Here is an 11,477-nt window from a genome sequence, read left to right as displayed (position 1 = left end):
ATAAACGCTCATAAATGATCCAACCCTGTCTCTGCTTAATTGGCTCAAGCAGTGACAGGCAGCCCGGACCCCTCGGTTGTCCAGTTACAGTTCCACAACTGAAGAGGATTGGGGACATATTGGTCCTATGTACTATATGGAGGCCTCCAATTGGGCATGGAGCTAAGGGGCCAGTGTACAAGGAGAGCTGGCAGGCACATTGCACCTTATAAAAGGGTAGTGAGTAGAAGTGCCTGATGAGAGAGGGAGGAGGATGGAGCCAATGCAGAGAGGTCAGGTCTGAAAACAGGAAAAGCAATCTTTATGCCAACTCCCAGCTCCAGATGGCACAAGGCCAGGCAGTATTCCTTTGTCTCTCCCCAGGTTCTTTGACATCCCTTTTTGCTTTCCTTGAGTTCGTTTCAATATATTTCTATTCCTTATAACCAAAAAGAGCCCCAAATTAAAAGTTCTTAGACTGGGGAAAAATTATTATAGTAGATAATCCAAATACATAAATTTTCCTACAATCTGAAAAAGACAAAATTTGTAATCCTATATAATAAAACCCTAATATGCAAATAGACCAAACTGCGGAGTGACCGGTCACTATGACGTGCACTGACCAACAGGGGGCAGACACTCAACGCACAGGATTGGGCTCCCTCCTATCTGAATCGGGCCTGGAGGATCAGGCTGAAACCAGCTATCTGACATCCCCTGAGGGGTCTTGGATTGCAAGAAGGCTCAGGCCAGACAGAGGGCTTCTAGTCTATCCTATCTAATAATAGACAAACATGGTAATTAACTATACCTCTGCTACGCTTCCCATTGGCTAATCAGGGAAATATGCAAATTAACTGCCAACAAAGATGGCGTCCGGCAGCCAGGCAGCTGAAGTGAACATGAGGCTTGGTTGCCCCGGCGATGGAGGAAGCCAAGGTTCCCCGCCTGCCACGGCCCAGCTCTGAGCTCCGGATGCAAAAATGTTGCAATTATAGAAGCTAAACAAACCCAGAAATCTGCTTTCAGCCAGCCAGCCTCGGAGCTGGAGCCACAACAAAGTTTTAATTACAGAAGGTAAATAAATCCCAGAATAAAAAAAGGAAAAAAAGAAAAAAAGGAGAGACTGGGAGCTTCAGTTGCAGGCTTGGCCCACCTGAAAACAGCCCTCAGCCCCTTATCCAGGCTGGCCAGGCACCCCAGTGGGGACCCCCACCCTGAAGGGGGTGTGGGCAGCCTGAAAACAGCCCTCAGCCCCTCATCCAGACTGGCCAGGCACCCCAGTGGGGACGCCCACCCTGAAGGGGGTGTGACCAGCTGCAAACAGCCATCATCCCCTCATCCAGGCTGGCCAGGCACCCAAGCGGGACCCCCACCCTGATCCGGGACACCCTTCAGGGCAAACCAGTCGGCCCCCACCCGTGCACCAGGCCTCTATCCTATATAGTAAAAGGGTAATATGCAAACTGACCCTAACAGCAGAAATACTGGGAATGACTGGTCACTATGACACACACTGACCACCAGGGGGCAGACACTCAATGCAGGAGCTGCCCTCTGGTGGTCAGGTCGCTCTCACATGGGAGGAGATCTGCTCAGCCACAAGCCAGGCTGATGGCTGCCAGTACAGTGGTGGTGGTGGGAGCCTCTCCTGCCTCCTCAGCAGCGCTAAGAATGTCCGACTGCAGTTTAGGCCTGCTCCCCACTGGCAAGTGAACATCCTCTGAGGGCTTCCGGGCTGCCAGAGGGATGTCTGATTGCCATCTTAGGCCCAATCCCCTGGGGAGCAGGCCTAAGCCAGCTGGTGGTCATCCCCTGAGGGGTGCCAGACTGCGAGAGGGCACAGGCCAGGCTGAGGGGCCCCCTCCCCCCGGAGTGCACAAATATTTGTGCACCAGGCCTCTAGTATATATATAAAAGCCTAAGCGACTGGACAACCGGCCAGTAGCTGTGATGCACATTGATCAATGCAGGAGAGCTGCCCCCTGTGGTTAGTGTGCTCCCACAGCAGGAGTGCTGCTCAGCTGACCAGCAGGCACCAGACACCAGGCTCATGGCTGGCGAGTGCAGCTGCAGTGGCATGAGCCTCTCAAATGGACACTTCCCCTGGGCACCCAAGCAGCAAAGGGGGCAGGCATGGGGGGCCAGAATGAGTGGGAGCAGTGCTGCGCCCACCCCGGGCTTGAGCTCCTCCCCGGCTGCCTGCTACTTCTCGCACTACTTCACACTGTGTGGGATCGATGTGGACAGCAGGCTGGAGCCCAGTGAGCGGTGGGTCAGGCCGGGCTGCGGCAGTGCGGAGGTCACTGATTCCCGCAGGCCAGGCCGAGGGACCCCACCAGTGCACAAATCCGTGTGCAAGTCCGTGCTCCGGGCCTCTAGTACAAAAATAAACAAATGGAATGAATAGATAATTCATAAAGGAAGAAATGTATATGGTTTATGAATGCAAAAAATAACTTCACCCCTAGCCCGTTTGGCTCAGTGAATAGAGTGTCAGCCTGCAGACTGAAGTGTCCTGGGTTCAATTCTGGTCAAGGGCACATGCCCGAGTTGTGGGCTCAATCTCCAGTAAAGGGCATGCAGGAGGCACCTGATCAACGATTCTCTCTCATCATTGATGTTTCTCTCTCTCTCTCTCCGAAATCAATAAAAATGTATATTTTTAAAAACTTCATTGTAGTAAAAGAAACTGTAGTTGACATAATTACAGACCTTTTTATTTCCTATCAATTTGATTCAACAAGGCCAGATTAGTGTGGGTAGAGAGAAACAACCACTACTGGCTTAATAAGACAGGACTGATGGGACTACAAGATGCTCCCCCACTTTCTCCTTCAAGCAAAGGAGTGTGGGGATGAGCAGGCAGGAGGGCAGCTATGTGGGTGGGGTGGAAGCAAGTTAAGTTATAAGAAGCAGCTGGATAAGAAGGAGGAATTGTTTAAAAAATTTTGTTTACAGTGGGTTTTAAATATACAGGAGTGGGTAAGTACGCAAAGCACAGAGTTAATAAAGCAATTGTAACAACCATAACCTGCATGTCTTCTTCCATATTAACAACTGTAAACCTACTTTTCCCCATCCCTGCACTATCTTTAAAAAAAAACACACTAAGCACAAAAGCAGAAAATTAATTATTTCTACTTCCAAAACCTCAGCTCCCTCTTCAGCATCAACCTCTTGGTAGTTTCTTATGCATCTTTTCAGGAAGCTTGTTTGTCCAAGTTTCTATTTATGAGGCTACTAGTGGCCCGGTGCACGAAATTCATGCACATTAAAAGGGAATTAATTAGAGGAAATATTTTAATATTGCTATTTGCCCTTTCTCTAAAATAGAAGTGCAGAGATGAAAGAAAATAAGTAAAATGTATATGAAAATCTCCTTCCTGTCAGAGTCTGGAGTGTGCCACAGGACCCAGAGTCAAGTCCCTGCCCACCCGTGTGTGCCTAGAAATCGCATGAGACCAGACCTGTCTGGCTCCACCCCCATCAAGCCCTTCAGAGTGGGGGGTGCAGCCTCAGGTCCCCCGTCAAGCCCTGCTGTGCGGGGGGTGTGACCTCAGGTCCCACAGCGCAGTCTCAGGTCCCCTGGCCTGGCCTCTCCCTTCCTCTCTCTCTCTCTCTCTCTCTCTCTCTCTCTCTCTCTCTCTCTAAAAAATAAATAAATAAATAAAATTAAAAAAGAAGATCTCATGCCTTTTTCAAACTGGAACTGTGGAAGGTGTAGAAGAAAAAGGCAAAACATTAAGAAAAAGTGGAGGAATTTCACAGAGCTGAAGACCAAGTGCCTGAGAAAGAAGTTTGCCCAAAAGATACTTTGAAAGGCAAGGAGGCAGGGTGTCTATAAGGAAGCTAAGCACTGTCACAACAAATACGGACAGAGGGACAGAACTGAGATTCAGATGGAGAGGATGGCAAGGAATGTGGGCATCTTCTATGTGGGACCCAAAAGGGGCTTCTTCATCAGGATCACAGGTTTCAACAGTGTGAGCCAAGAAGGTCTGTCTGCAAAGTGTTTCGGCTTCTCTGCCTTCGCTGGATCTTCAATGGCCCCTTTGTTAAGCTCAACAAAGCTTCAGTTAACATACTGGGGATTGTGGAACCATATGTTGCATGGGGATTCCCAAACCTGAAGTCAGAAATGGATGGGTCTACAAGTGTGGTTATGGCAAAATGAACAAGAAGCAAATTGCCCTGGCAGATAACACTTAGATTGTTCCATCTCGTGGTGACTATGGAATCGTCTGCATGGAGGATCTGATTCATGAGGTCCACACTATTGGAAAGCCTTCAACTTCTATGGCCTGCAAATTACCATATTTTTCCGTGTATAAGATGCCCCCCCACTTTTCCAACCCAAAATTAATAAATCAATATTTTAAACATAAAACAGAACACATTTTTATTTAGTAATCACCACAGGTAATGTTTATATACCAGTACTATGATATTATGCAGCATATCGCTTTATTCAGCCTCTGTTGCATCACTTCTCTCTTCTTCATCATTATTAGTTCCAGACATGTCAATTTCTTCAGCTTCTATTATATCACTGCTGTCTTCTGAGTCACTGTCTATGTATATGAGATCATCCTCATAAACTGGTGGCATTTTCTGAGTTAACTTTGTTCATGTTCTCATGGCCAACCCTTCTCTCCTTATGAAACTGAAGCACCATTTGCCTTTCCTGTAAAATCAACAATGTTCATTTCGCTTGCAAACATTCTCGCCTGACATTGAATAAGCTTGGTTGACACACATAAGCCACTCTGGCGCTGCTCCATAATCCAAGTCTTAAGCCTCTGCTCCAAGTTTGCCCATTTTGCTGGTTTTCCTCTTAAGGCCTTCTTTTTTGGCATCTTAAGGAGTTGTTCTTCCTGTTTTCTCCACTGTCTGATCATACACTCAGTGGGAGGAGGTCCAAATTGTCTCTCTGCAGCTCTATTTCCATGCACTTTTGCATAGCTGATTACATTCAGTTTGAATTTTGCAGAGTAAGACAATTGCTCACTGGTATTTATCTTTTTGTTTATTGACATCTTTATGGGCTCAGAATGTTCCAGTCCCTGTTGCATCTGCACACACTCTCCACCTCCACCTCCAATTACAGCATCAGCTGACATCAGTAACAATACGGCTCATGATTGGAGGAAGCCTGTTTGACCAGGTAAGGGCAGCCACGCACCCATGCAGCTCCTTCCTCAACTGACTTCTGTGTGTGAGAGAGGCCCCTTGATTTTCAGTCTAATGATTTTAGAAAAAAATAGCGTCTTATACATAGAAAAATACGGTATCTTCTCCAGGAGGGACCAGATCAACAGGCTTTTTAGAAGGACAAAAGGCCTGGTGCATGAATTTGTGCACCAGTGGGGTCCCTTGACCTGGCCTGTGGGATCAGGCCAAAACCGGTTCTCTGACATACCCTGAAGGGTCCCAGATTATGAGAGGGTGCAGGCCAGGCCGAGGGACCCCACTGGCGCACGATTGGGGCCGGGGAGGGACACGGGAGGTTGGCCAGCTGGGGAGGGACCACAGAAGGGCTCCAGGGTGTGTCCGGCCGTCTAGCTCAGTCAGCAAGCTAACCTACCAGTCAGAGCGTCTGCCCCCTGGTGGTCAGTGCACAAGATAGCCAGTGTTTGAGCGACCTTAGCATATCGTTAGCATATTATGCTTTGATTGGTTGAACAGATGACCAGACACTTAGCATATTAGGCTTTTATTATATAGGATGAACTGAGGTGTCTACCATTATTATTTTTGTAATTTGGTCAGTTAATAAACAGTGGCTGTTTCATATTGTTTAAAAAGGGGGGGGGGAGCCCAGCCAGCATGGCTCAGTGGTTGAGTATTGACCTATGAACCAGGAGGTCACAGCTTGATTCCCAGTCAAGTCACATTCCCAAGTATGGGCTCCATGCCTGGGAATTTTAGCTGGAAAATCCCTAGCAGGATCTTTAACAGGTTCTACAGTCCTGCTCTGTCTTCGGTGAGACCCAGGATCCTCAGGATCAGCCAAACTGGAATTCCTTTTTTTGGGGAGCTCTACATTTCACCTCCAGTCACCCAGGCTCACACCAAAGTGTTGGCTTTGGTTCCTCTTTCCTTAGTCTGAGTCCAACGAATTATTCTTCAGTGTCAACATTTAATGCTTTTGTCTCCATATAACTGGCATTTCCTAATTCTGCCCTTTAATCAACTGCAAAAAGTGCCTTCCTAACCCACCTTATAACTGCTAATCTCCCCTCTTAGAACTCTCTGGAGTCATATTAAAATAATACTTCATCAACACCTAAATCATGTCCCATATCTAAAATCTACACTATCTCCCTACAGGCCCTGGCCAGATAGCTCAGTGGGTTAGAGCATCCTTCCAAATGCCAAGGTTATGAGTTTGATCCCTGGTCAGGGCACATACAAGAATCAACCCATGTCTTGATGGTGGAAATCATGTTCTTTCATGGAGTTGCAAGGAGAGCATCCCAGGACCCACATATGGGAGGTAGTGGCATGGTAATATTTATTGGGGTGGAATAAACACAGGTTCCCAGTGTTTCATCTCCATCCATCCTGACCTGGAAAAAGCCCAGCCTTGTGTTCATTAAGCCCAGAACTAAGACCAGTGTTCAGAGAGTCTGTGACACATTAAAGATTAGTCCTTTGGAGCCTGCATGATCTGCTGCAGATCCCAGGCAGCTGCTAGGCCTGTGTGGCTGCGATGAAATGCGTGATCTCATGGGCACGCACATGTTAGAGAGAAAGAGAGGGGAAGAGGAAGAGAGAAGGGGGAGAGCTTCTTTGTTAAACTGGGATTATATGATTTTGGGGTTTGGGAAGGACCAGGCTCTTCTTCAAACCAAGCAATCAACTTCCCAATCCTTGATGGGCTTGTGTTGAATTCTTCCCCTAACCAATCCATTTCCTAGATATACCAGGGTTCTTTGTCCCTTATCCAATCCAATCCTTTCCCAAGCTAGACACTCCCCCTTATGGTGCCGACTTAATCCTACTGCACATGCCTCAACGTGGAAGTACCTCCCTCTGTGCCATCTTAGCTTCTGCTGGGTATGTGCCCAGCAGAGGAATTTCCCCTTTATTGTTCCTGCCTTCCCTCCACAGTCTGAAGCAGGAAGGACCAGTTGTACATTGTATCCCGGGGCGACTGAGAAGCCTGTCCTTCCTCTCTTTAGGGCAGTGGTTCTCAACCGTGGCTGCACATTAGAATCACCTGGGAATCTTTTTAAAATCCTGATTTCTGGGCCTCATCCTCGGAGGAGTTTAAAAAGATTCCCAGGTGATTCTAATGTGCAGCCAAGGTTGAGAACCACTGCTTTAGGGGGAAGGGAGGGGCGATACTCCCCTCAGCAGGAGCCTGCTTTGGTCCCCTGGGAAGCCCACGAATGCTGCAGCTTCCCAGCAAAGCAGGCCCCGGCTCTGATCCCACTCCCCAGCCATCACATTCCTTCCCGTATTAATGCTTAGCTCCTACACTAATGAATGAATGCACAAGTAAGTGGAACAACAAATTGATGTTTTCTCTCTCCCTCAAGAATCAACTTAAAAAATAAACTATCTCCCTACAAAGTCCTTCACTAAGCCTTCAAGGCCTGCTCCTAACCCAGCTCTGGAGCTGGCTGCCCATCACTGTCCCGAACACCTTTCTCCAGCCCAAACACTCCCATACATGGTGTCCCTAAACACACTGACACCCATGTTCCTGTTACTGCATAGACTGCTCCCTTATCTAAAGAAGCCGCCCACCAACTCTCCATCTATAGAAATACTGCATGTCCTTCCAGTTCCAGCTCAGGTTTTGCCTCTTTCTCAGCCATTCTAGATGAAAGCAGGCCCTTCCAATTTAAACCCCATTAAATCCCGTTGAGTACTACCATGTTTTAGCTTATACCTTTGGCTCACACACACAGTTCCCACAACTACATTTTAAGCTCATTATTTGGAGCACGTGGCATCCAGAATATTAGTGTGCCTTGAATATCCACTTCCCCAGGAAACAGGAAAGCAAAGCTCCCTTACACAAATTGTGGGGCTGAGAGCTGGAAGATACTGAACTCATGCAAACCACAAACTGACTCTTTTTTCCTCCACCCAAGTGGCAGGAGGGAATAAAGCTGGTCCTGGAATAGGCGATCCACCTACTGATTCTAGTTTTTTCCATCCTAGTGTTGCCAGGGGAATTAGGGGGTCCAATTTCCCCGACACTAGTAGGAGTGGGTGGTCTTGTGATTCAGAAAAAGAATTTTGTTGTTGTTGTCCTTACCTGGGAATATTTCTCTATTGATTTTAGAGAGAGTGGAAGGGCAGGGGAGAGACAGAAAGAGAGAAACATCAATGTGAGAGAGTCACGTTGGTTGGTTGCCTTCCGCACACACCTGCAATCGAGGTATGTGCCCTTGACCCAGAATTGAACCCTTGACCCTTCAGTCCATAGGCAGAGACACTCTATCCACTGAGCAAAACAGGCGAGGGCAGAAAAAGAATTTTCTAAGATTCGCACGGGTGAATGAATGGTTTTCGTTGGCGAGGAGTTACATTCCTTGGGTTCCAAAGTCCCATGCCCCTTAAACCAGTCCTGAAAGAGCGGCAGCTGTGGGCTCAGTGGAGCCCAAAGGAGGGCCAGTGCCAGAGCTTTCATTCCATGTTGCAGCCGGGTCATTAAAGTTCATTAGTCCATTGTGTGGACCCCACATGGCTGTGGGCCCTGTAGGTGGAGGAGACCCAAGAGGAGTCCCAAGAGGGCCAGAAGGCTAAAGGCCAAGAGAGGCAAAAGAATAAACACCGCCCAGCTGGTGTGGCTCAGTGGTTGAACATCGACCCATGAACCAGGAGGCCCAGGCTTGATTCCCAGTCAGGGCACATGCCCAGGTTTCGGGCTAGATCCCCAGCAGTGGGTATGCAGGAGGCAGCAGATCAAAGATTCTCTCTCATCATTGGTGTTTCCATCTCTCTCCCTTCCTCTCTCTGAAACAAAAACACATTTTTTAAAAAAAGAGTAAAAATCAAGAGAGCATGCTCCTGTGATTAGGAGTTTCAATATTCAGGTTTTGTGCCCTTGCAGTGGCCACACCTATTCTGGCCACTAATTTATTCCCAGGTGGGTACCCTCCCACATCACGCAGGCCTTACTGGGCATGCCTTTAAACGGGCTCTGTCCAGGCCCTTCCCCCATTGATCCCGCAGGAAACAGGCCTGGGAGAGTGTTGAATTAGCAAAGCGGTATAAATGGCAGGCCTAGATGATCCAGTCTTCCCTTTCCTCCTTCCTGGAACAAGATTATTACGTCAGTATCACTGGGGCCGGCTTTTGGGTATACAAACAGATGGAAGGCAGAGCAGGACCTATAAAGGTCTAGGAAAGCCTCAGGCTACTTCCATTTTCCGAGATTCTCAGCATATTGAAAACTGAAGATGGGTTTAAAAATGGTGGTGTGTTTGACATCTTTTTTTCATTGCACCACCCCTTTCGCTCAATCCTGTTGTCAGTGTGTCTCTGCGACCTTATGTCTAATCTTACGTCAGGATACATCACAAATTGAAAGCTGAAAAAACCTTGGATTATAGTATTTTTTAAATTGAATGTATTTGGGGGTGATATTGGTTAATAAAACTATATAGGTTTAGGGGTACAGTTCTATAATATATCATCTGAATGCTGTATTGTGTTCAGATTATAGCATTTTGGACTCTAGTTCTCTGGCCGCCGCAGGCTGCTAGGCCCAGAGGAAGGTGATGCATGACATAGGGTCACAGGGCGCCGTGCAGGCGCCTCCAGGCCTGGCGGCCGGAGCCCTTGCGTCCCGCCAGCACCCCGTGGGGGCCTTGCACTCGCTGCAAGGGGAACTGGCCCCTCCCAATGGCACGCTATACCTCCCACTCCTCCTACCGCCCGCTATTCGCCCTCCCAGCGAAGAAAGCGGGATGCAGGCCCGGGGCCGGGGCCCCCAAACCAAGGGGTCGAAACCACAGGGGTTGGGACGGAACGACAGACAGCCCGCCCACTAGAGCACTAGGGAACCGGGGCGCGGCGTCGCCCGCCAGCCGGCCCCGCCCCTAGGCGCGCGCCCGCGCTCCTCTCCGCTCTGGCCCGCCCCCGCCCCTCCCATCCAACCAACAGCTACTTCCTGCCGCACTCCTAGCCAATCGCCACACTCCACGAAGAATAGCCCTAGGGGGCGTCTGGGAAGGTGATTAGAACGATGGCCAGGCTGACCAACCGCGTTTCGAAGCTGGCGCGGGGGGGGCGGGGCTTTGCTCTGGCCCTAGCGACTCAGGAGCGAGGGGCGGACGCTGGGCTGGACTTGGTGCGGCCGTGCTCGCTCGCTCGCGCGGTCGCAGCGGTAGCCCAGGCCTTTTGGTTCTGTGGCACGTGACGGTCGGGCCTCCTCTGCTGCTGTCTCCACTGCAGCGTGGGGCCTGGTGTGCGGGCGGGAGGAGCGCGGGCGCCGCCGGCGGTCCCTGGGAGGCTCGAGGTGAGACTGGAGGCCTGCGTGTGTCTTCGGGCCTGTGAGGACCCCAGGGGTCTGGGCGCGTCGCGTTCCGGCCGAGGTGCCGGGCGGGGCCGGGGGGTCGGGCTGGGTTTCGAGGGCTCAGGCCCCGGCCCGCGCGCGGGTCATGAGGGGTAAAGGCCCGAATCGCGGCCGCCTCGGTGGGAGAGCCAAGCCCCAGGTCGCGCCGTTGGGGTCGGGAGGCGTGGCAGGTGCTCTGGAGCCTCCCCTGACCTCAGCTCCTTGCTGCCTGTGGCTTTGCTTCTAGAGCTTTCTTAGGCCTTTTGCTGGCTGCCGGGGACGCCAGGAGGTGGGCTGGAGTAACCGGGCGAAGGTGTGGAGTGGAATCGGGCCTAGTTGCTCGCTCCGGCGATATCAGACCCCGGAACGTGTAGGGTCCGTGTTACAGGTTCAGTATTTGAATATAGAACCGCAAAGCGAAGACTGAAACCGAGCACCCTGAAGGGTATGGAGAACGTGCTAGAATGCAGTGATTGAGAAACTTCAGTCCTCTTATTCCCACCTCTTCGGAGGGGGGGGAGCAGTCCAGTCGGAATTTCACCAGACAGTGAAAGCAGGAAAGCACTCAGAAGCTTACTGTGGGCAGGTTTTCCAGGGGAGGAGCAGGCCCAGGCCCAGGCCCAGAGCGATGAAATGACTGGTCCAAGGTCACGCGTTTATTTTATGATCCCGTTCGGATTGTAGGTGAGGGCTAGGCAGTTTTGGAATTACGGTTAGGCCCCGGTTCAAGTCCTTCGTCGGCCATTTGTTGCTGTGTGACCTTGGGCAATTTACTTTTTTACCCCAGTTCTCCCCAAATGATGGATCTAATAATACCTGATGGAGTAGTTAGAAATAAATTGTGTATAAAATAGAGTGAAGTCTGATACATATTGATTGCAATAAATTATAGTCTGAATGCTGTTGGTCCACTGCACTGGCTGACATCCTACTCTCAGGGTTCAGTCCTGTTCCCCAGGACTGCTGGGCATGACAA

The 11,477-nt window shown here is 49.9% G+C and overlaps 1 protein-coding gene and 1 pseudogene across 1 annotated transcript in view; both read left to right on the top strand.

Annotated features, from left to right (window-relative positions):
• Positions 1-2,131: 2,131 nt before the first annotated feature.
• On the top strand, positions 2,132-10,875 carry LOC132234456 (60S ribosomal protein L7-like; annotated as a pseudogene).
• Positions 10,307-11,477, top strand: part of CANX (calnexin) — a 32,642-nt gene continuing 31,471 nt past the window's right edge. The window contains 1 exon segment of the mRNA XM_059695652.1: positions 10,307-10,465. The gene's annotated coding sequence lies outside the window, so the exon portion shown is untranslated.

The sequence above is a fragment of the Myotis daubentonii genome, chromosome 5 (assembly GCF_963259705.1).
Source record: "Myotis daubentonii chromosome 5, mMyoDau2.1, whole genome shotgun sequence".
Taxonomy (NCBI): Eukaryota; Metazoa; Chordata; class Mammalia; order Chiroptera; family Vespertilionidae; genus Myotis; species Myotis daubentonii.
This window is presented reverse-complemented; position numbering and strand designations above follow the sequence as displayed.